Source organism: Convolutriloba macropyga, chromosome 10 (assembly GCF_964194025.1).
Source record: "Convolutriloba macropyga chromosome 10, txConMacr16.3, whole genome shotgun sequence".
NCBI lineage: Eukaryota > Metazoa > Xenacoelomorpha > Acoela > Convolutidae > Convolutriloba > Convolutriloba macropyga.
The window spans coordinates 35048431-35075056 of NC_134477.1; the positions used below are offsets into that span (position 1 = coordinate 35048431).

General features: G+C 34.8%; 1 long non-coding RNA gene across 1 annotated transcript; it reads right to left on the reverse strand.

Moving 5' to 3' along the window:
* Positions 1-26626, reverse strand: LOC142348218 (uncharacterized). Its single transcript, XR_012760715.1, has 2 exons — positions 26587-26626; positions 1-186 (listed from the first exon to the last, which is right to left on the reverse strand). It is a non-coding gene; the product is annotated as an uncharacterized LOC142348218 (long non-coding RNA).

Sequence of the window (26626 nt, forward strand, 5' to 3'; positions counted from 1 at the left end):
TGTGAATAATATCTGAATACTTTGTTTCATCGTTCTTCTGTTTTTTTCGTCATTCTTTTTCCATCATGCATACTGCATAATGAAGTTGGTAGCTCACGCACGGGTAGTCATCAATACCCAGGTGTCCCGCGTCGCCAGGGTAGCTCTGAGCTGTGCATATCTCATCACGCTCGTCCAGTTTGTCTCCTTAAATCATTTGCTATATAAAAAACAAAATAGCTACATATAAATAGAATAACGGCAACAATTGCAAAAATTTAGGGTTACGACTGCTACCACTTGAAAACTTTAAATACTTCGGGCTAGAGCCACTCCTCGCCGATTGTTATTTTGGAAGATCTATAAGTTTCACTAAAATGAGGGAATTTAATGACAGCTTTGCGGCTAGCAACATCGAAGTGCATGCAACTCAGAACATTAGTCTTAGCCAGGTCTCGACCGACAACTGCTCTGAAATAAGTGTTTTGTCTATATCTTAGTTCTCCTGAATTTTGTTTTTTTTTCTTGTAAGACTGACAAGTAAATTACTTTCAAATCTTGCCGGAGACAAATAACTGGTCAAAAACAAAATATACTATTTCTCCAGTACAATATTTAAATCAAACCCGGGTTGGGGTCGCACTAGCAACCACTGTAGTTACACTAACAACTAATTCCAATGATGTTTCATTGAAATTCCTTTTCTAGTACAACTTCCACTAGCGTTCCAATAATAATCTATAGATGTCGCCGTATTTTAACGAAAATTTTAATGACCGTGACTCACAAAACTTGTTAAACTGATGTTAAAAATTTGACTATTGTATTATTCCTATAGATTGTTTCTTTTTTCAATGAACAATTACAGAAAATAAAAATGTAAAAATGACCTTGACCTCATACTCCCCCTTGCAAGGAACAATTTGTTCAATTAACCAACTTTGAACCACTGAATATTATGCAACTGAAAAATAAAAATCACACTCCTTGTGACCTATAACAATTTCCTGACATGGACTAGAGCGCTGTGATCAGAAAGTCCAAGTAAAAATTTTTGAGCAAAAATAAAGTCATCTAGTTTGAGATTTTAAAAAACGGTTTGTAGAAAACTTGTTATTTTTTTCGCAAAAAGTCAAAAATTTTACAGAAAACTTCTTTGATATAAGTCGCTTGTTTGAATTCTAATTGATTCCGCAATCTGAACTAAACGAGTATCAATTGAGGTCTTTAAACTTCGAAAAATTTACATTGGTCGCATGATTTTTACGTTGGTCGCAAGTTTTTGAAAACATAATAATAATGTTAAACCGCTTTTTAAAACTTATTTGTATCGTTTTAACAAAAATGACTGTTTGAAAACTAACCACTTAGCGCTCTAAATAGAAGCAAAAGCGTCAGTTTTAACAAAAACTTTGCACATTTGACTCTTTTAAGAGTTCAAGTTATTAATATTCATTGCACTAATATAGCATTTAAAAAATAATCTGTATCTTTTTGTTATAGAACAGAAATAAATTAGGTTACAATTCAATGAACAACTACGCACAGCAATAATAAGTGAAGCAGTCAACGAACAACTACACACAGCAGATGCTTAACTTCAACAGCACCAAATTACCTCCATTTTTTGAAAAAAAATTAGAAAAGTAATTTTAAAAAAGTTTGTGCTCAATTTTTTGGTTCTTTCTCATAGTATCGACACTTAGGGGTCAGATATTTTATAGCCCCCAATCATGGCATTTGTACCATAATGGTGGGCTATAATGTCATGAGGGGGTTTATTATGTGAAATTTTTTTCGTAAATCCGTTCTCAAAAATCAATATTTCAAAAAAATGTAAATTTAAAAGGACTCCAAAAGATTATGATATCCTTTAGAAAAAAACGCAGTAAAGGAATTTGAACGCAGTTGAAAAGACTAACTTTACAACAGGGTATAATCAATGCAATAAGAAACATGGTTTATTGGAGTTATCAAAGAGTTTTCTCATAGTGAAAAGCGTTCTCATTTTCGGAGCAACAATGACTTTGTTATTACTAGTTTCTCAGGAGTATTAGAAAAATTTTTTGTACGAGTGTTGTCTGCATTCGGTTATTGATTCGAGATTGTGGGAGTTTAGAAATTGTCTCCAAATTTGATTTTCAGACTTATAAACAGAGATGGGCTTTGTTGTGCGCTGTCTGGGCTCAATTTTGGACTTGGGTCAACAGTAGTAATTCAAATTTGGTCAGATTGACGAGTGACTCTGGAGAAATTTGCATCCCCCAAAGCTCTGCTAGGTGATTACACTCTTGCAGAGCACCGAGCTGGTTCTTGTAGAACGAAAAAAGAGCCGCAATCGTATTTATAAATAAGTTCATTAGTCCCAGTCGATAAATTAGATTTAATGTAAGGAAGCAGAGGATCACAAAGAGTTGAAAGCATAAATTCCAAAGAATAAGGTTTACTGGGCAACTGACCCATAAAATTTATAAAAAGTTTTTGGAAGCCTTCATTGCTCAATGATTGTCCATTCTTCAATTCAACGTTTTCGTTACAAGATTACAATAAGTTCTCGTGTTGTGTCCGGTATACAGTGGAATGTTGAAAAGATTTATTGCTTTCTAAAATTATTTCTTTCTAGATTTTTTGCTTTCTAGTTTTATTTTTGTTTTAAAATTTAAAATAAAAGTTGAAGAGATTTTTTGTTTTTCCCTAAGTCGGAATTAAAATCAGATCATACTTAGTGCAAAAAATCTCTTCAAGAAACTTTTTTTGACAGTAAAGGAATGATTAAAGGGTTTTTTTGCTAAAATTTTTTAGTCAAATTCTTTCAACAACAAAATTAGGAAAACCAGGTTTGACTTTTGAACCGGTTCTTCAGGTTCAACGCTGAAAATACTGTATTTTCTGTGGTCCTTTATGTCTGAGGTTGATAAGGTTACAAAGAAAACTTTCAATTGCACGGAGAATTTGATAACTTTTACTTAAAAATTACATATGTGTTTCTCAGATTCAACTGTTGTTAAGACACAGGGAGAGGAGTTTCCATTATTTTGTATACCAGTACCAGGTTGTTGACCAAGTACAAGATTATATTATAATAACACAACATAGGTCATAAGGTTTTTAACCATTTCAGTAAATTACGTTATCAGTGCAAAACGAACATATAGCTATGAAATTATTGTTCTTCTAAATCTACATTTTTACTCGTTTGCGGAAATCAAACTTAGGGAAATGTGTGTCTCATGGCACTTTCCAATGACTGTTTTTTACTAGCAAAATGGACTTCCTTGGATCTTATCTTTACATACTAGTCTTATCAGTTGAAGTATTTATTTTTGTCTTACGTGTTTTTCCGTGTGTGTACAAATGCTTTTTGCAGAAAAACTAATTGGTACATCGTTTCCCGAAGAAAAACTGTTGGTTAGAATAAATTGGAAAAAAAAGTACAATGCCATTTGAAGCTGAGAAAGACGCAGAATTTTGAGACGCTCATTTTTTTCCAAAAGCGAAAAACGTTTAGTCGGGTTAACTTATAAAACTTATGAGTGAAGTCGAAGCTGAACAAGACTATGAAAGTCAACAAGTTTTCAAAAATTGGTCAAAAAGTCTTCCAAATGCTAACAATTCTGTTGAAAATTATTCAACAAAAAAGCACTGAAAGAGAACGAAATATCTGATTTAAAGAATCGCGTTGAATAAAAGTAGAAGCACTCACTTTTACACGAAAAAAACATGAGCACTCACCTGGTTAATTTAAGCAACTTCAAAAGATTTTCAGGTTTTTCATTTCAGTAGAATAATCATTTTAATTAATTGCCAGAGTTTTTGCCGTACGCATGCATTATGAAAACGGTTTTGTTACTCTCTAACTATTATCATGTGTTCTTTGATTTGTCTGGCGTTTCCATAGGATAGTTAAAGGGTGAAAAGAAATGAGTTTTTTTCAGTTTCTTGTTAGCACACAACCTTCAATTGCTCACAATAAGCAAGCAACAGCAACAATAAAGAAGACTCGAGAAGTTTTGGGAAACTCAAATTAGCTGTGGAATACAACGGTTCAGCACCGTCGACAAACGGAAAAGCAATTGCCATTCAGAAGCGCTTAAAAAACTTGAGCAATGCCATGGCCACGAGCAAAAGTCAACGTCAAATTGGAACTATTGCTCACAATTCTCTGGAGAACGCTGAGAAAACAACTAATCAACAATGGCAAACTGACTGGTTATCAAATGAAGCTCAAAAGATAATTGAAAAAGTTTTCTTTGTGTGGTCTTAATTCTGGTAAATTTTGTCAATTTATGGTTGTTTTTGTGAGTGGTTATGGGAAATTAGATTTCGACAATGATGTTTGGAGTACGCTTAGTTTGAAGAAAAATTGCGGTATTGAAAAATATCAATTCAAATTAGTATTGGTAGAGCATCATATGAAGTGCAAAACAGAGCAGATCAGTTTTACACAGTTTTAATCACGTGGTTCACTATAGAAAAAAAATCTTCGATGTGCGAAGACTTTTTATATAGTTTTGGTGAGCGAATTGTTTTGTGCTACCATTTTTTCTACCGAGAAGAAGTTACCATTTGCTTCTTGTAGGGGAGGGTACGAACGACCCCCTACAAGAACTTGTACTTCTGAAAAACTTTATTTTCTTTTATTGTGAAATGAAGTTTTTTTTAAATTTTAAGAGTCAAATTCACCAGAAAAGTGAGTCCAAGAAGACTGAAACTTAAACAAAAAACTCCTTTTCAGAAAAGATATCGATTTTTCAGAGGTACAACTTCTTGCGGGGGGGGGGAGTTTACCCCTCCCCCAAGCACCAACTTACTATACTTGTGGTACAAACCACCTCAAAAGAACTTTTTCCTTTTATGACATTTATGGTAAGAAATTAGCATAAAATCGCACATTTTAATCTCAATTTTTCATGCACAGACAAAAAAAAATGTGATCTGCAAGTTATCATATGGTGTGTTCATGAATCAAATTAAAAATTTTTTAATGGTCGTTGCATGTTTAGTAATTTTGCAAACAATCCAATTATGACGCCTTTTGTTTGGTATGTTTCATTTTCGATGGTTTAGCTAGGCTCTCTCTGGGAATGGGAAATGTGCCAGAGCTGGCAGTGATATGGGAAGCGAAAAAGAAAAGATAAGAATCCTGGTTTAGGTGCGCAACCCTAGACCACTCTGATCAGACCATTTCCCAGACTTTGCTCTCTTTTCAGATAATTGTGTGACCCGAAGCCCTCTGATCAGACCGTAGTGCAACCCAAACAATTTTGCGATCATTGTGCGACCCAAAAGACCTCTGCTCAGACGATGGTGCGACTCAAATTTTTTGTGCAACTCTGGAGCGACCCAAAAATTTGTGCGACTATAGTGCGACCAACGCTCCCTCTGATCAGACCATTTCTGAATACGTGTTATAATCCTTTGTTAATTGTTTAAATTATTCAATTCAAACCTATATACTACAAAACTTAAAACTTAATAATTTAGTATATCTTGTTCACGTTAGGACAAAACTAATTGATAAAAATATAAAAAGGAAGTCACTTTGAAGTGCCTGAATTTTTTTTTGAGTCATCAAAGACAGTGATAGAAAACTGTAGTCAAATAAATATGGTCAGTTAATGCTCTGTGGTCAGATTTTTGGGGCAACTTATGTCCAGACTTTGGTCTCTGATCAGACTGTAGTGCGACCATTGTCCATAAATTTATGGGACTTAGGATCAGACTATAGTGCGATTTTGCCCTCTGATCAGACTGTAGCGCGACCATTGTCCAGACCATCGTGCGGCTCAAGCGTTTCCCCGATCATGTATTTTTGGTTGCACCACGCCACCAGTGTGCGACCCAAATTGTCTGATCTGAGCAGTCTAGGGTCGCGCACCTAATTCTGGGAAAAATCAAAACGTATGGTATTCATGCATGCAGGGATGAGTTTCATCACATCCCATAGTACAAAATCCTCCACCAATTCGCGTAATCACAGTCACTCGTTTTTGTGCACTTGGCTTCCTCTGGCACCTCAGATAAAACAACTGCCGCGGACAACACAAGAGCCCAAGAACAATAACGCTGAAATATTTGTTTTGTATGTTTGTTGCTCTGGAAAAGCACAGAAGCCCTTCGTTATGTCATTAAAAAAGTCAACACTTAATCAAGTCAACTTTAAATTGATTTTTTTAATACGAAATAACACAGTATCAAGATGGGTAATAAGATTGGTACCTGTTTTAAAAACATCGAGATGCTTGCGTTTCAAGAAAAAAGTGTAATTCTAATGTTGGAGTTGTATACATCTTGTATTGCCATGACGAACATTTTTAGAAGTAGAAAAAATGGCAAAAACTTTACTAACAAAATCGCAACAATTTAGATATGCTTCGTTGGTCTTTGAGTGCAAATTTGAAGAGCCCTGGCCGTGTCCCGAAAAAGATTAGTTATAAGATGTTTATAAATTATGTTAGAGTTTCAGTAAACGAAAGGAAATGGAAATCACTGTAGAGATTAAAAAAAGCCATTTGACATGTTATCTTTCAGTTATCTGTCTATCCCGCGATCTATTTATCTATCTCCTCAAATTCCATCCTGGGATAAAAGCCGATCATATCAGAAGATACCACAAATATAGTGAGAAGCCAGCATTTGCTAGTAGTAATGGGGTGAGCAAGTCTCCCCGGGGGCCGTGTAGACCCCAAATATTAAGATAGGGTATAGGAGTATTTTTGAGAGCGGGTCTACTCTAATGTATTAAGATAGGGTATAGGGTACATGTATTAAGATAGGTTATAGCGGCCGCCACGTATTCCCATGTATTAAGATTAGTTATAGCGGCCGCCACGTATAAAGATTAGGAATAGCCGCCGCAACGTATTAAGATTAGGAATAGCCGCCTCAACGTATTAAGATTAGGAATAGCCGCCGCAACGTATTAATATTAAGTATAGGGACCAGGGTGTGAGTAGTAAGGTAGGAGCAGATGAGGGTGAATTTTCGGAGCCACTTGTCACGTGATTTTAGAGGTCATTTAGGGATTAGCGGGGAATTATACATGCAGTGCGCAGGGGAAATGTACAGGCGGGTAATTGTACAGTCAGCGCGCAGGGAATTGTACAGGCAGCGCGAATTAACGGATAATTCCCCTCGCAGTAAATTTCAACATTTTTGTTGGTTTAACCACTGCAATGTATTAAGATTAGGTATAGCCACCGCAATGTATTAAGATTAGGTATAGCCGCTGCAATGTATTAGGATTAGGTATAGCCGCTGCAATGTATTAAGATTAGGTATAGCCGCCGCAATGTTTTAAGATTAGGTATAGCCGCCGCAATGTATTAAGATTAGGTATAGCCGCCGCAATGTATTAAGATTAGGTATAGCCGCCGCAATGTATTAAGATTAGGTATTGCCGCCGCAATGTATTAAGATTAGGTGTAGCCGCCGCAATGTATTAAGATTAGGTATAGCCGCCGCAATGCATTAAGATTAGGTATAGCCGCCGCAATGTATTAAGATTAGGTATAGCTGACCCTAAATAGCAAGATGGCGCAGTGGTAGCGTGCTGGGCTCATAACTCAGAGGTTGGTAGATCGAAAATACCTCTTGCTAATCTGGCACTGTCACAGTACTAGTGGAATTTTACGCGCTCATAACTTGGAAAAATGTTAAATAAAAGAAAAAATTGAGTTAAAAAGTATAAATTAACAGACACAGTACAAATTAAGTACATGCAAATACAAAATTAATCAAACATTTACATGATGACAGTACAAAAGAAAAGAGTATTAAAGTACTTTTAGCCGAGTAGTTAATGAAGTCGACAACAAAACTTTGAGTAACTAACGAAGAATTAAGGAATTTAGAAAAAAATTACTGTCGACTTTATTACACTTCGACTTATTTTACATTAAATTTATCTAATTCACATATAATTACTTATAAAGTATAAAACATGAAGATCATGAAAATTGTTCAGTTTTGTTTGAAAAAATTTAAATAGTTGAAATGCTGCAAATATTGTGTAAAATCCACACAAGTTATCAATTTTCTGAACTGGCTGTTGTATCATTTTCTGATACTTTTTATTCAAAAATTTGTATTTTGTGATTGGACGATCCAAAGAATCAGCATAGTAATAAGTTCGATTGAGTCGAGCAATCATTATCCAATGCCCTCCAGCTTCACTGCTCGGAGAAGTGTTGATGATAGCAAAGCTGAATGTGGGTAGTCTTGGAACACAATCAGCTGGAAAGGATCCAATATAGCGGTATTTGAGTTCTGGGATTCGACCAGTAATCTGTCTCAGTGAAGTGTTATCCATGACAAACAATTTTTCTCTGCTTTATTTCGCAATTACCATTAACACACGAATTTCTAACTGTACAGTCAAGCTGAAAAGACTCATTCTCTTCAAAAAAGCAACAATCATTGGTCTTTTTACCTTGCTCTAAGAAAACTTTGCTTGATTTTTTAATTTTGTCAACAGAATTGTTATGGGAGTTGGGGTAAAAAAAAGTTATAAAAAAAGTACCAGAAAAATTAGGAGAGGAACGTAAACAATAAAGTTTGAATTAGTTCGCCCCCAGTTAACGTCCATTTTTAGAAATTATTTGGTGAAGAGAATGGCAACTGGGTGATGATAATACATAACCCACAAATGTTCCAATGCAGAAAATGATGATGTAAAACCCATAAAAAACTGAAAAAAATATGAAAAAATTTTCGTTGACGCAAAAATCTTCAGACATTTTTAGCAACCGTTCCGAACTGATCAATTTTAACAGTGGACATCCTTTCTCCTAGAAAATTAATTCTGTCACGTTTGTTAGCGGGTGGTCGAAAAACATTTCTAATCGGATACTTTCACCGCTGAGCTCAGGATAATGAATATTTTCTCCAGCATCTTGAAGTGAAGTGAGATCAAATACAAGCACGCAATGGTTCTGAAATATATTATTTGGTAACGCAGGAATTTCTTCGTTAAAATTCATTGCTATCATTGTTGTTACATGTGCTCTACAGTCATTGGTTGTATCAACTGATACTATAGCTCTACCTCCTCGAACAATTCTTAGTTCTCGTAAACCAAATTTCTGATAATGGAAAGGATTTTCTTGAAAATGTCCTGTGAATGCTGAATTTGTGTTCATCGCAATAGCTATTCTTCTGATTGGAGCATTGTTAAAAACATTTTCCTGAATAAACTGGTTCTGTCCCGAAGGAATAATAAAGGTTCGTACAATTGTTTCCATAATGTTGTAACAAGCAAGTTGATTAGTTAAATGATATTTGATAGTCTGGTGATACACTTCGTTAACAACAACACGTCTTGTAAACAGGGAACAGTCAAGAACTTTAAGGGAGACGTGAGGATTGTAGGAGATGATGTAAAAATTGGGTCTTGCACGAATCAATTTCAGTCTAACTTTTGTATTTGGAAGCAGTAATTTTTCACATTGGAACAAATCAATTGCTAATTTACAGTAATAAGTAGTTCCATTTTTCAGCAAAAGTTCTTCGTCTCGATCTATAAAAGGATTTTTATCAAAATCAATAGGTTCTTTTTCATATTCATATCCATGACAAGCCAAAATCTCTTCATTATTTCTTGTGGAAGCGTTAAATTCATTGGAAATTAAAGCTTTGTGTCCATAGAGACCATTTGAGTTGTAAACCTGTTGATTGTTCAGATTGTTCAGTTGGAGAAGAGTGAGTGCAATACATTGTTGACGTGGGTCAGATAATGTAAATCATCATCTGTGAAAGACGTTCCCATATTTGATTTTCCATGCTTGTCTTTTTTCATAAAGTCATCAAACAATCTTCCCTTTTGTAAACCAACTTTGATTTGAAGGTGGATATCTCTCATATCAAGATATATGCTTCTATATGTTTCAAATTAGAATTCAATGCTGCTTTCATCCAATGAAGTACTGGGATAAACTTCTTGAACGTGAGAAGATTCAATTGGTTCCAAAACTGGAATTTTGTCAAAAATCTCCAAGCAAGAGTTCGTAAAGTGACCATAACGAAAGTTGCTATCGTTTGTTGATCTAGTATTCATTTTAGCTTAGAAAAAATATCTCTTCTAGTTCGACGACGTCGACTGGTTTTTGGGGGAATTCTTTGAATAATGCGACGTTTCCTTATTTTTCCACAACCTAGCTGTTTACGTAATGTTTTCTTTCCAACATCTGCAGCCACAGGTTTGAATTTTTTCTTTCCAGTTAGAACATTTCCAATTTCTGATGCAGTCATATCAAGCAAATCAGCACCAACTCTTTTTTCTGCTGAGGCAACATATCTCCTCAAGAATGGAATAGCTGTCCTCCCAATTGTTTGTGCTAACGCTCCGAATCCTCTTCCCCTCTGTCTTGAATAACCACGAAAATACGGTAAATCAGTATCAGCAACCATTTTCTACAACTTTAAATCTAAAAATGATTGCCAGAAGTTTTTCTAAACATTAGTACCGCTCTTGTTACACCAACAGAGTTGAAAGGAACTTTTTCACCATAAGACTCCCGGAGCTCGAGTTTTATGCTGTGGAATGAGTTTTTTAGAATTTTTTAAATTTTAAGTTTGGAAAATTTTGATAATTCATGTATTGTCCCGTTGAGATGTTATCTCCATTCATAATTTTTGATATAAACGAAATGCATCGTAAAAGAGTAGATTTTGTATCACCCACAATATTGTATTCAACAATATCACTATATATCTTTAATGTGTGTATTCGTACAGTGTCATAAGGGAACTTGGGAAAATGTGGACCAGCACCATTCATGAAAACACCCATACCATAAACAGCTTCTTCGCATGCAAAGCCATGACAAAGATCGGCACTAAAAATGACAAGTAAAGAGTTCTGATTCGGAGGACTCAAAGAATTTCGCTGTGTAATTTTCTAACGTGTAACTTGATTGGCGTTTTTTCATACTTTTCACGTTCCTGAATTATTCTGTGCATTTCATTGAAAATATCAGAGTTCGAGGGGTATAGACCTGAAAGAATTGTGTAATAATCCAATGGTTTTGTATCTGGTGTTGCTTCATCTAGATAGAAGAATTTACCCTCTGTTATGTTTTGGTACAAGGAAGGATACGACAGTTCTGTTATTGCTACCTCCCATTCTCCATCAAGATTAATTTGTTCAGGTAGAAAATTCGTGAAAGAACTTAGTGTATTGTTTGGGTAATAATCAAACGACGCATTGGAAACCAACTCAACAGTGAAAGAGCTCATCTTTAAATGATACACTTTGAAAGCTCTTGTTCATAAAATTTACCTAGAATTTCCTCACCTTGTTCTCCACAAAGGTTATAGGTTGGTGGTTTAAAAGTAGCAATTTTAACAGTTTTGAAGATTTCATTTGTGAACTGAGATTTATAACTTTTTCTGAATGGAATATCTTTTTTTGATATTCGAACATTTTCATCAACTTTAAAGCGTGGTCGCTTATATTGGTTAATTGGGTTTTTGTAAAAAATTGACAAAGAGTCTTTTTTTGTTACATTTTTTGGAGCTTTACCTGTTGAGCGATTATCTCTTTTGTTCATAGTTTTGAGAATGGAGTCCATTTTTCTCATGTATTTGTCACCATTTTCTTCCATATAGCGATAAAAAATGTTTTTCAGAGATTTTATAGCTCGCCGTGCTACAGCAGCTTTCGTTTCACTTCTAGTTGAGTAAATTTTGATTTTCTTGTCCATACAAAACTTTCAAAACTCACCAGTAAACTCTGTTGCCTGATCGACCCGTACTTTGACTTCATTGGTTGCACACGAACAAAGAGAGAAAAGAGGTCAACACATACTAATAAATACTTCACTCCATTATTAGTATCCGATAATTTATCCATAAAAGCTAGATCGAGACACCAGATCTCATTGATTCGCTTAGCAAATGCTGGTAATCTTTTGAAATGTCGTGTTGCATGACGATACTTTGTGTAGGAATCTTTACTGTGTAGAAAGTAGGCAACTTTGTTTTTGGATAACCCACTTGCCTTTTGAAGATTTTTAATTGATCCATATGCGGCTTTTCCATCTCTATACAGCCTTTGTAGCTTGGTTTTTTCAGATTTTGAAAGGAATCCAGCTCCCTCTGTCTTTGCTTTTGGCATCTTTGTTTATTACTTTTTGCGGATTTATTCCAGTAGCATCAAGTATTGTGTAATATATGTCGGGAAAATCAACTTTCTTTCTTTTTAATGCAATAAAAAAATCTGCGAAAGCTACTTCTGTATCTCTTCCATCTAAAAAAATTGTGTCGTTGAGAGATAGCTTGACTCACGGTGAATTCAAAATTTGATCTACAATTGATTCGTTCTTTAAAGATCTGGTTTTGTTGTTGATTTCCTTGTAATTAGGGTTCAAATGTGTTGGGACAGAAACTGGTTTCTGCTCAAAAGTGTCCTACTTTTTAACATCTAATTTGAAATTTTGTTCGTAAAGGTGTTGAGGAATCAAAACACACTGTTCCATTTCAAGACAATCGATTAATGATAGATTGTGTTAAAATTGATATGAGCTCTCTTCCTTTTCGTGAACTTAACTTTGCTCTTCTCTTATTTATTCCGGTTCTTTTTAGCACGAGTTGATGAATGTCGTCTCTGTACTTTATTACGTCTTGTTTTTGTATTTCCTGTAGTTGTCCCCCGAGAAGGTTTACTATGCATTCGTTTAGAAACTGAATGAAATCTTTTGGACAATTTCTTAGGAACGTTTTCTTGAAGTTCTGGGAATACGTTTGGAAGGTTATCAGCGTAGAGAGATGTTGTGTGTTCATCGTTCAAAAAAAATCTCTTGTTTCGTTTTAGGGAGAAAAAATATAGTGGGAATAGAACCACTGTTCGTGCAAAATCTAAGAGAGTCGACTGTTTTTGGAGTCAGATCAATGAGTAAATGACCATACGGGATTGAAGTAGCTTTTGTATACCAATCTTTTAATTGTGATCCTAACCCGAGCTGTTGAATAAGAGTGTTAATCTGGAGAACATCTCTAGGAGACTTGAATAAAACTATATGAGTATTTTTCAACTCAATATCTCTTCCCAACCTACTCTGATGAAAAAGGTTATGCTTTATATATATTGTACTAAGTCCTTTGTGTCTTCCAGCTGTCGCGATTTTGACAAATACTTCGTAGCTTGGGATTTCCTCACAAAAATCATCAAAAATCAGCAAATACTTTGTTCCATTATTGGGTAGACTCTGAATGAACTCAAAGTCAACACCTTGAATAAAATGAATGTTCTTAATATTTTTGGACATTAGTCCGTAAAGTGATTGATAATGTTGATAAAAATAGTAAATTTTATCAAAATCGAGTTGAAAAGTTCCAATTATTAGCCAATCATGGATAAGATGAGATGTTCCAGACCCGCTTGGTCCCACCAATGAAATAAAAATAATGTGTTCCTTAGTAGAAATTATTTTGTTCATAGTTTAGGAGAAGGTAAAATATAACCGAATGTACTAGATAAGATAGCAATCTAAACTGTTGTTTCTTCACAAGTTTCGGCAAGAGTTATTCTTACTATACAGCACGCTAATACTAACAAAATAACAGAAAATTGAGACAAAAAAACCACCAGAGATCTATTACAAGTCTGTCCAAAGCATTTCCACGTCATTCCTGGTTATTATCATCAAAGACAAAATTACCTAAATTTAAACCGTTATCTGTATGCTCAGTCATTTATACTTTATTTTTAAGGGAATGCGTCTTCTCTCTGATTTCAAAAGTAGTAAAATAAAAACAATAAATTACAAAACAATCACAAATACAAATAGAAATTACAAATATTATACGTTATCAAAAAAATCTAGATTCCAAGTTCCGTAAGCATAAGCTTTCTTCTCTGCACAGTGAAATGTCTTTTTGTGTCGATACGGATAATTGCTACAATCCCAGTCAGTATTCGAGTTATTGAGAAGTTTGGAAACTTTTGGACAACCAAGGTCATCTAGATTCTCCACATCTTTACACAAGTAATTTGAGAGAAGATTACACATCTCTAAACATTTTGCCAAGTATTCTGTTGTAGGTGAACAATGTTGGTGAATGATTGATGACAACTCAGTGTATTCCAATTTTCCATTGTTGCAATTAATCCCATGTAAATTTTTTGTCTTCCACTTTGCTAAAACACCCAACTCCTTGACAATTTTGCCATCCAAGCATTCAATATCAATTACAACGAGAGACATTCTTTTTTCTAGATTGGATTATTACCAAAATGATTAGCAGTCTAGCATTTTGAAAATTTGAGGATGATAAAACTTAATAAAAACACAAAACATTAACCCAGTTAAATGTCCCAAGAAACATGAGCTTGGAAAATTTGGTAACGTGTAACAGTATCCTGGTCCCTTGTTTGTAGTTGCTTTAACCGCTCCAGCAGAATCGTGTAGTATAGCATGTAATCAAAAAATCTGGCAAAGAAAAAATCTAAAAAAGGAATTTCCATAACCAATAAGTCCTCCATGAGGAAATTTTTGGTTAATCTCCCCCAAATTTATATTCTCGTCCCAAATTTTACAGGCCGCTAAAAAACAGTTTTTGCGTTTTTCTTTTTCGGGAAAAATTGAAAGGATGCTTCCGTAACAATTGAATATGTTGACAAGAATGACAATGTCCGTCAACTTTGCGTTCCTTCATCCATGTCAATGCAAGTTTTCTTAAACTTTTCAATATAAGATAAAAGTGTAGGGAGATGCTCTAGTAAGCTCTCGTACTCTTTTTTTAATTCAATATTTGTCAGAAAACTCCACTGATATCCGTTCCAACAATGTTGTGAAATGGTAACTTGTTGTTTATCTGAACGATATATAAGACTTGTTCTGCGTAATCCGTTGTGAATAATCCACTTAAATTCTGAAATTTGGGACACTATGTCCAAATTTTCTAATTTGGGAAAATTTTCTAATTTGGGAAAATTTCTAATTTGGGAAATCTGGGAAAAAATATTTCTTGAGCAACCAATATCTCAACTCATTCTCAGATCAAATATATTTAAAATGAAAAAAATTATTGTAGAGAAGACATCGACATTACAAAATCGCCCAACAAATATTACTGAAATGTACATTGTTCAATGTTAGAAAAGTCATTCAAATTTTGAATCAGTTCCTTGAAATCGTCCAAAGTGTAGCTGACATAACTCACTTGCTTAAACTCATTGTTTTCTTTATGACAAAAGAATCTGCACATAAATGGAGGCTGGATTCTCCTGAACGTATTGAATGAAAGTCACATATATTCGTCGATTTCGTCCTATGCTGACCTCTCTGACTTTGTGACATCGTTGCAGCACATCCTCCATACATGGGTTCTTATCAAATTGAGGCGGGTGCTCACTCAATTCCAACTCCCCATCCAGGATACTGTTCTTGAGGAAACAGAATTTCTTGAATTCGTAATCTCCAATTCGAAGCTGTTGGTACTTCTCAAATATTCCAGAGTTATCTTTTTTGAAGACTTGTAAATTTGGTTCGGAATAATTTTGTCCATTTTTAAAAATCTGGGACACAGTAAATCTCCCAAATCTTTTTGGGTTAGAACCAAATTCTATATAAAACGGAACCGAATCAGTTCCAGTTTTAGGTTGAGAATCGGTAAACATAGACGGAGCACTCGAGTAAAACGGAGAAACTTTAGAGAGAGACATTTTATCAACTTAATCTGACAGAGAGAAATTAATTGAATGATTTGACTTGTAATTTTATTCCCTCTTTTGTTTCCGATGACCTTTATTTGGTAATGATGTCATTATCCTTTTTAAAATTTCCAAATATGGAAAATTCAATTGTGTCATTTTGCAAAAACTCCTAATATGGAAACTTAGTCAGAAATTTTAAGTTGAGCAAACATTTGAACCAGAGCAGTGTATTTATTTTGATGTTTAGCACGTCTGTGTTGCATTAGCGATTAATACTGTTTGAAATATTTAGAACAAGTAAAACAACGGATTTTTCTGAGCTGCTGTCTCTTGAACTGTGTCATTCTTTAAATGAAATTTTCGTTGCATTTGAACTGAATTGCGTTACTTCCTTATACGGCAGTTTAAAGGAATCACTCCAAATTCACTTTGGTTACAGAATGGCAGCAGTTATATGTCAAGTTTTACCTGACTTTTATAAAAAATTTTGTGAGAAAGCTTTGTTCATTTGCGTATCGGTTAAGGATTATAAACCTTACATGCTTACTAACGAATACTCTTTTGCGTCTCACAATTACACTTTTTGTCCTCTGAAAAAATGTTCTTATCACATAATTCTCATTTCATCTTCCATTAATGAATTATTCCAAAAAATGGATGATTTATCTTTTCAATATCAGAGAGTGGACTGCTTACACACCTTATATAAACATCAGTTTTTTGGTTACACAATGGACGAAGCAGGACTTGTTTTTACTCAATTGAAGAGAGCGGTACAACATATTTTGGACAATAAATTTGTTGAAAAACTACCCAGCGTGTCTAAGAAGAGATTGAGTAGAAAGAAGTTCAAGAGACATCTACTGAGAGCTGAGCAAAGAAATGCAAGCACAAATACATTGAAATCGTCCTTTTTCGACCGAATTCAGTCATATAAGAACTCAAACTATGAGAGTGAATTAATAAAAATTGTTGATTGTTTACTAGATGTTCATGATAACCCCATGTTGTACTTTGAAATTAGAAAGTAAAAAAGTGTTTGTACTAAAATGTTTCAAATCTAGTGTATAATCTAAAAGTCGAATTTGAACTCAGTTTATTTGTTAAATGTCGATTTTTCAAACAACATTTTTTGGTAAAAGTCAAAAATATAACCACAGATTTTTTGTTAAAAATCAAAATTTTTACCAAATTGTGCGTACAAAATGTGCAATTTTTTCTCATTTTTCTTTGTTTTACGATATGAGTTTAAGCAAAAAACAAAAATTTTAATCATTTTTAAAATGACAAGTTTTGAATCTGTTCTTGCAGCTTAAAAATCGGATTTGTTACAATAATTTTTTCTTAAGAATCGAATTTTTTCTCGACATTTTTTGTTAAATATCGAAAATAAATTCGACAGTTTTCTTAAATATCAAAACTAAATTCGTCATAATCAACGTTTTTAATAATAACCAATTACCTAAATTATCAACTAACCTTTCGTGTTAATCTTTATTCTGAAAAACTTGAAAAAAGTAATTAAAAAATTTTATAATTGAAAATGTTTATTTAATACGAAATACCTAAAAAGTATTCAACAACTTTTTTATTTTTATGAACAAATATAAAATAGTTTACAAAATTGAACATAAAAATCATTCAAAAAGAGTTTCAATAACATATTCTGGCAAGTTCTGAATTTCATTACCGAAGCCTCTTTGTCGCTCAATTCTACCAGGTAGTTGGGTTGGTTGAACAGTGACTGGGGTATTAGGTACATCACTCAAAAAAATAGGGCTATGAGCTGTTCCTTCCTCAATCGAAGGAGTTGTCATCGAGGGTGTGGTTGACATGTCAGTGGATCCATAGTACTGCGCTGGATCAAAGTTTTCCAGATCGTTAAATGACGTGGTGGTACTAGTGTCGATGCTCAACTCGCTATGTTCTCTACTATGAGCTCTTGAAACTATTTGGAGGAGATTATTTTCCACTTCTGGGCTTGATACCTGACATACGTTCGGTGTAGTGAACCAGCTGTTTGGAATTTGCCCTTCCTCCCACGGAAATGTGTACTCAATGTTTCCCCCTACGTAGTTGGCGGGAAAATCAGATCCATTAACGTGAGGATAGTGGTGTCCACTAACAACAGCAACTTCGTGTCCCATCGCGTGAGTTCCGAGTTGATTCTCTGTGATTGGAATCTGTCCCTGATGATATGTATCAAACGGTTGTCGCTGGTGCTCAATAATGTGCCACACAGTAATGGGTAAAGTGATCACAGACTCATACAGTCCGCTTGATAAATCTCGCACTCCTATCCGAGCAATATCCTCAGTGAAAGAAACTGAGTACAGAAGGTTATTATTTTGAACAGTGAACTCCATTTTGGATTAAATGATAGAAGAGATATTTGATAGAGTGTGTTGAGAATGGAACAAAAGATTCCTGTTGAGAACGTGATAAAAGTAATCAGTGGAGAGAAAGTTAGAAAGCAACAAATTTGCTTTTTAGGAAGGAAACAGAAAATCTAAATTAGATTTAAACAAAAGTTAGAACTAAATTAAGTATTTTTTTGGTAAGAAGAATTTGAATGTTGATGCTCGATAGCAGGATAAAATGTTGAGGAGTAGTTAGTATAATGTGAAACAGTAGCAATGATGTTTTCAGAGAAGTTGTATCAAATAATAAAGTCAAAATCAACAACCTCTATATATAGTGTGCTCTGTCCAATCAGAGAACAGTAACCAAAGATGGAAGATTTTACGAGAAAAAGTGACGTTTAGCTGGAAATTTCTGGACAAACTGAAATTCAAATCCAAATTTGGGTAAAATTTCCCAACAGGGTAGGAAGTGAAGGATACGTACAAGTTTCCGACTATGCTTTTACCTAAAATGGTCTATTTTAGTTGAAATGAAGTGACATAATTTACCAAAAAAGTCAAACTTTGATAAATTTTTTCCCAATTCGTCAAATTTCAGATCAATCTCGGAAAATGTTCCATTTTTGGAATGAAATTTTTGTATATATACGTTAGGTAAACGAATTCCGAACCTGATCCGGACTACCACTGCATTGTAGTCGTTGTAATAATGGAAGTACAAAGCACTCTGTAGTGAAGAAGTTATTGTTATTCGTTCTGGGAGAGGAACAAAGTTTGTGAAATATTTCTGTACTGTTCCAATACATCGGGGACGGAGCTCAAAATGAACAACAGTTCCCATTTGCTTACATGCAATTCTGAGGATAAATTGAAAGACTGTTTCGCAATAAACTCCAAATATTCAAAATTTTTAATAGAGAACGTTGCATACTCAAGTCCTTTACTAAATCGGATTATTCTGTTGGATTTTGTGAAAATGTCCAAAAAACTGTAAAAAAAGTATGAATCTACATCAATTTAGTCAATTTTGGATGCATCAGGTATACCTTATTTTCTCTTGTAAATCTTCTCCAAATTTTGTAAGTGGTTTTTGATCAACATGTTTTGCAAATGAAAAAAAAATTCACGTATTAATCTATTAAAAGAAAAAAACGTTAAAAGAGAGAACGAGATAAACAAAACGATATAATTTTTACAACAAGTTTCCTAATACTAAAATTTGATTGGTTTCTAGTTTGTAATATAATCACGTTAACGTCAATTGTATATAAGTTATCTTCAATTAAAGTAGGAGCTTTCTTCTCTACTGTTTTAATTTCATTGTAAAAACACAATTAGTGTTCTATCGATAAAATTACAAAATTAGTTCGTTTACAATAATATTTGTATTCTCTAAGTGAGCAAACATCTGACAGATGGATTTTGTTAAAAAGTTGGTATTGGGATGAATAGTGTTGTTTTGTAAAAAGAGTAACACAAATCAGCAATATGACAAATGAATATAACTTAAGACTTCCAATTTTCCTCCAAGGAATAAGGTTACATATTTTGGATGTTTTCTGGATTCAAATACAAGGTAGAATGCAACACTGTGACTGCTTCGTAGGAAGCTCTTGAACTTTCCAATTGCGTAATGTTACTAAAATTAGAAATTACGTCATTTCCTTATATGGAAGTAATGAGTCATAAAAGTTATTCTAACTAACAAAAAAATAATTGTATTAATTCTCACTTTGTTATCAGATACAGTTGCTCGACACTTTACCTGAATTTTTTTTCAATTTTTTTGGATCACAACAATACAATGCCTTCTCTTGATAGAAATCTACCTGTCAAATGCACAAAGTGCGAGAGAATGGTTGTCAAGCAGCAAATGGCTCGACACAAAAAATCGTGTGATAGTGGGACTTTAAAATGTCCCAAGTGTCCACATTTCTATACAAAGAGGAGAGAGGACTTGAACTACCACCTTGCTAAGCATCACGCTCCTCAAGAAAAGAAGCTTAGTACAGTGTGCACTATATGCTTGGGGGAATTTCCAAGTTTTTATTCTCTTCAACAACATTAGAGACGGAAACAGGGAACATCGATCAAAGTTGGAACCAAATCCAGCGAAAGCTTGAAAAAAGTGCTAGAATCGGAAGAATTGGATCAGAACAACGAACAGTTACAGCAGGAACTTAGTGCCTGTCAACACTTCTTTGACAATACTGAGATGGAGAATGGGAGACATAGAGTATTCAATTTTAAATTGTCGAAACTTGATCCCAGCGAAATTAATGAAAAACTGAAGGAAGTGTTTGAAAAGCTTAACTGCGCTGCAAAAATAAATTTATCTCTGGGATTTCTTTTACGAAAAGTGGACACAGACGAATACCGATACTTTTATGCTCATGAGAACAACACCTTCTTTGAGAAGTCTCATTTACTTTGTTCTAAGGGAGACTTAGTCTCACTTCAGGATAGAGTAGAGAAAATGGATTTGATGAACTACGAATGTAACAATTTTCTGTGCTCTTCTCAACAATATCCCAATGGGATGTTTAGATGCTGTTATACCTGAACAGTTGTTGAGAAGAAGAGATGTAAATTGTCTTGTTACGAATGCATACGGAAAAACCTACAAGGTCTACCTTTGCTTGTTTAGAGCTGTGGCTGTTCACTTGTATGGATCAGCTGAGCTGGAAACAAACGCAGCTAAGTTGTTCAGTGACTTTCTCCATGAGTCTGGTCATGACGAAATTAACTTTAGAGGAGTGTCAATGGATCGCCTTGTGTTTGTTGAAAACGCTATAAAACACAACATTTTCATTTATGACATTGACAATGAGGACGGGGATTTTGTAGGTGAACTTGCCAGAAGAGGTTTTGAGATGTGCGAGAACAACATTAATCTACTGCGCTAAAACAACCACATTTGCTATGTTGATGATATCAACACGTTCTTCAAACGATTCCGCTGTCCTAATTGTGATACCTTTATTAAGCGTGCTGGTAATTTCCACCGTCACGTGAAATCTTGTAAAGATAGGATACAGCACATTTATCCGAAGAGTGTTTACACTTTGAGAGAAACTTTGTTCGATAAACTTGACGGTTTTGGAATTGGATATGAGGAAGAACAAAAACTGTTCAAACACTTGGCTGTATTTGACTTCGAATCACTCTGCTTTCCATCTAATGAACTAAAAGATACCAATACAACTACTTGGATAGGAAAACATGAACCAATCTCTGTGTCAATTGCCCCAAATTTAATACAAGAACCTGTTTTCCTTTGCAACAAAGACCCCAAGACACTGATTGTATCTTTTGTTGAAGCATTAGAAGAACTAGCTGGCAAAAGTAAAGCAGAAATGTTGCAAAAATTTTCGTCAATTGAAAATGCAATTAAAACCAGAGTAAGTTCTATTTTCGAGAAGCTAAAAGGAAGGAAAGATGAGAGTACTCCAATGTTTGAATTTCAATATATCGAAGAAGAAGAAAATGATATGTCGACTCAATTCCTCCAAATTCCGAAAAATCAACTTCTCGAACTACAACAAAATTTTGAACGTTATGTCAACACTTTACCTGTATTTGGATTCAACATCGAGAAATATGATCTGAATCTTATCAGGTCTTATTTATTACCTTACCTCATTCACGAGCGAGATATATTCAACCATCGGTTATTAAAAAAGCTAATCATTTTATATCCTTAAAATTTGGTGATGTTCAGTTTCTCGATATTCTAAACTTTCTTGGTGGAGCAACATCACTAGATTCGTTCCTCCATGCTTACAAGACATATGAGACCAAAGGATTTTTCCCTTATGAATGGTTCGAGTCACCAAACAAATTGGATGTAACTTTCCTTCCCCCTTACGAATGTTTCTTTAGTAAGTTGAGAGATCACAATCCCTTGGAGAAAGAATTTACGGATTTAACAAAATTGTTGAATAATGGACTTTCCCAACAGGAGGCTCTGAAAAACTTAGGTTGAAGGTAGTGCCCCCCTCGGGATTTGACAACTACAATTACTTGGAAAGTGTGTGGAAGCACGAAAAAATGACAACTTTTCAAGACTTTGTGAGGTGGTATGATAACAAAGATGTTGTCCCGACACTAGAAGCGATGCAGAAAAGGATGGAATTCTATCATAACAAAGGGATTGATATGTTAAAACTGGGTTGCACACTACCTAATTTAGCAAATATTTGTCTACACAAATCAACTAATAACAAATTCTATCCTTTCGTTGAAGCAGACAAAGATTTACATGATAAAATACGCGATAATATGACCTGTGGTCCCTCTATTGTGTTTACTAGAAAAGCGGTTGTGGATCGGACATATATTCGAAACACAGAAAACATTTGCAAATCAATTGTGGGTATAGACGCCAGTCAACTTTACCCCTTCTCAGTGTGTCAAGAAATGCCCACTGGGCTGTACACTAGATGGGAGTTTGATTCAGACTCTCAGAAGTTTAAAGCTACGCAAAACAATTGAGGAAATTTGAGAACATGGTTGTGTCGTACCTACAATCTCAGCGTCCTAACTGCACTATTGAAAGCTATTACACAACTGGAACTCAGAAAAAGATTGATTGTTTTAATGTATACGGATTTTGTGCTCACTGTAAAACTATTTTTAAAGCAATTGGTTGTTACTTTCAGTTTTGTGCATGTCAGGAAGCAAGAATAAGTATGTCAGAGGAAGAGACTCAGAGAGGACTCAAGAAACGGGAATACGATGAACTAAGACGAGATTTTTTGCGAAACAAAGGATATAAAAATTTTGAGATATGGGAATGTAACTGATGGGAATCTCTCAAAGGTACATCTCCCATTCAAGCTACATCTGACTCAAGAATCTCTACTTGCTAAGAAAAGAGAAGATAAACTGTTCGGTTACGTTCAGTGTGATCTCGAAGTGCCATATGGGTTGAAATACAAGTTCTCGAACTTTCAACCAATCTTTAAAAATTTTAATGTTAGTCGATCAGATATTGGTGATTGTATGAGGGATTATGCAATTGATAACGATTTACTCAAGCAGCCGCAGCGCATGTTGATTTCAAGCTTCAAGTTGGAGAATGGAACAGTCATAACACCTTTACTCAACTTTTACCTTAGTCTTGGGTTGAAATGCACCAAAATTTACCGCTTCGTTCAGTACAAACCCAAAAAATGCTTCAACAATTTTTTTTCAATCAGTTGTTGATGCTAGAAGAGCTGAAGATGAAAATCCTGAATCAAGCGTTGTAGCAGAAACAATGAAATTGTTAGGGAATAGTTCCTATGGTTACCAAATCATGGACAGAAGCAGACATACAGAGACAAAATACCTGAACGATGAAAAGACACACAAAGCTATCAATGGGAAATTGTTTAAGAGACTTAACAGTGTGTCGAAAGAACTATACGATGCATTCGTCCATCTAAAAAAGCAGAGTGGGAAGCTCTGAGGGAACAAGATTGTGATGATTCTTTCAAAGCTGATGCTGTACAAAATTTCTTCCCTAGAACTTGTTGTGGTAAACATGAAAAGCACGATAAGCGTGAACCAGGTCTGTTCAAGGAAGAATTTAGATGTACTGAAATGATTTGTCTCTGTAGCAAAACTTATTGTTGCTACGATGCCAAATCGGATAAGTACAAATTCAGCAGCAATGGTCTAAACAAACGAACATTGGAAGAGACCTGAGATGGACCATTGGAAAAATATCGGCGAGTGATGGAAGAAATCATCAATTAAACATCTACAAATAGAGGATTTCGGACAATCAACCACTGCGTCGCTGCCTATGAACAAACAAAGAAAGGACTTTCATATTTTTATCCTAAACGAAAAGTGTTATCTGATGGAATTCATACTGTACCCCTGAACTTGTAAAATATTTAATTAATTTTTAAATTTTGAGCGCTCTCTGTTGTGTTTAAAATTACTTATAATGTACTTCATTAATACTGTGTCTGTCTTTTTGTACCTTCATAATTCATCCTTGTAAAAGTTTTCAATTTTCTCAATTATTAGTGGTTATACCTAATCTTAATACATTGCGGCGGTTATACCTAATCTTAATACCTTGCGGTGGCTAAACCTAATCTTATTACATTGCGGAGGCTATACCTAATCTTAATACACTGCGGCGGCTACACTTAGTCTTAATACATTGCGGCGGCTATACCTAATCTTAATACATTGCGGCGGCTATACCTAATCTTAATACAATGCGGCGGCTATACCTAATCTTAATACATTGCGGCGGCTATACCTAATCATAATACATTGCGGCGGCTATACCTAATCTTAATACATTGCGGCAGTTATACCTAATCTTAATACATTGCGGCGGCTATACCTAATCTTAATACATTGCGGTGGTTAAACCAAAAAAAAAATGTTGAAATTTACTGCGAGGGGAATTATCCGTTATTGCGCGCTGCCTGTACAATTCCCTGCGCGCTGACTGTACAATTACCCACCTGTACAATTCCCCTGCGCGCTGTATGTATAATTCCCCGCTAATCCCTAAATGACCTCTGAAATCACGTGACAAGTGGCTCCGGAAAATCACCCTCATCTGCTCCTACCTTACTACTCACACCCTGGTCCCTATAATTAATCTTAATACGTTGCGGCGGCTATTCCTAATCTTAATACGTTGCGGCGGCTATTCCTAATCCTAATACGTTGCGGCGGCTATTCCTAATCTTAATACGTGGCGGCCGCTATAACTAATTTTAAAACATGGGAATACGTTGCGGCCGCTATAACCTATCTTAATACATGTACCGTATACCCTATCTTAATACATTAGAATAGACCCGCTCTCAAAAATACTCCTATACCCTATCTTAATACATGGGGTCTACACGGCCCCCGGGGAGACTTGCTCACCCTATTACTACTTTTGATTGTAGGTTCGTTTAGTTTTAAAAGTACTTACTATTTTGACCAAATTTGTTCCTGGTAACTTTTTTCATTATACCAGGACAGAAACTAGTTTTTAACTGAATAGTTGGAACCTTATATTATTATTGAAAGTATCAACCGAAGAAACAAACTTCATTCCGAAAAGTTTTCCAAATAATAATCAAATTTTCGAAAAGTTGACTTTTTAATCATAAAAATCAGGTGAATGATCAGTCCAGCAACCAGCATTTATATATCTTTTATGCTCTAAGCTCCAGAAACGCGCCCTAAATTAAAGCCCCGTCTTAAGTATTTGTTAATTTTTTCAGATTAACTGACGATTTAGGTGACATATTCCACGGAACCAACGATCGCCTCGAAGTTGGTGACCATTCCTGAAAAATGGGGCAAGTTGCCATAACAAATGATTCGCCAGATATCCAGTTCTCAAGGATGCAAATTATTTCGACACCTTACAGGCCCCATCAATACAGCTGCCAAAGTTTCAACAGCAAGGATTTTATTCGTGACGGGTGCTAAAATTGGTGCTAAACAGCAGAAACTGCATTGAATATTAGCGGGAAACTTCTTCATGCCAGAAAAAGAGCAAAATTTTTTAGAAAATTAATAACATATTTTTTGAATTATTATAGGTTAGGAAAAATACGAACAGGTTGGAAGATTTTGGAAAAACGCAAATTTTTTGTTTAACGCAACAAGCATTTGCCTCATAGAGATTAAAAACAGTCTGAGTGGCTTTATAATGTATTCGTTCTGAATAAGGCTTTTTTAAAGACAAAAAATCCGAGGTGCGTAAAAAAAATCACAAATTCATTTGCTTGACAATAAAAAACCATTTTGGGGGGTGGCGAAGTAAAAAACGCAGCAAAATTAAAGATTTCAAAGTAAGCGATATATCACACGACACAAAAATTCCAATTAAGAAATATATCTCCTTCTTATCTAACAAACCAATAAGCAGTAAAGTCATTTGGAATTAAGTTCTGGCAAAAATAACCTTTTACTGACAATCATTTGAAAACTTTTATTTATCAAATCAGCGAGTTTTGTCGTTGTTGAAACCCGCTGTCATTTGTTGTTTTTAAAACCCAGTCATAATTTTTGGGCTTCAAATTTTTCAATGATTTTGTCTGTTACAAAAAGAAAATCGGGTTTTAGATTCAGAATTCTAAGTTGCTTTCCAGGAAAATATCTAGCGAAAAATTCCAATAAGAGTAGAGCTATTTAAGAATGGTCCTAGGTCTGGTTGCCATCATATGTGAATGGAGCCTGCTCTGGATGGAAATACAAAAACGTGTTCGAAGATATGCTAGCAGAGCACATTGGTATAATATTTTGTTTTAAAAAAACTCAGCACATTTTTGCTTAAAAGAATTCTTAAGACTCGCACAATTCGCAAAGGATTTTAGAAAATTGATCTCACACTCCTTTACGATGCCAACTAAAACCAGTTAGCAACGAAATAGCAGAAAGAAGTTGTCGCTCAATATTGTTTTAGTTCTTGTTTGATGTTATCCTCAATTTTATGGTTTTGCAAGGGTCGCCAAATGTCAGCTTTATAGTCGTGAAAAATGTTTCTTGATCAACTTTTCACCAGCTCATATGTTCACCAGCTCATATGTCCTTTCAAAGATCTCGGATGGGAGCAGATGAATGAGAGCATACCTGACAGTGGGTCATCTTTCTGAAAAGCAGTATTGTCTAT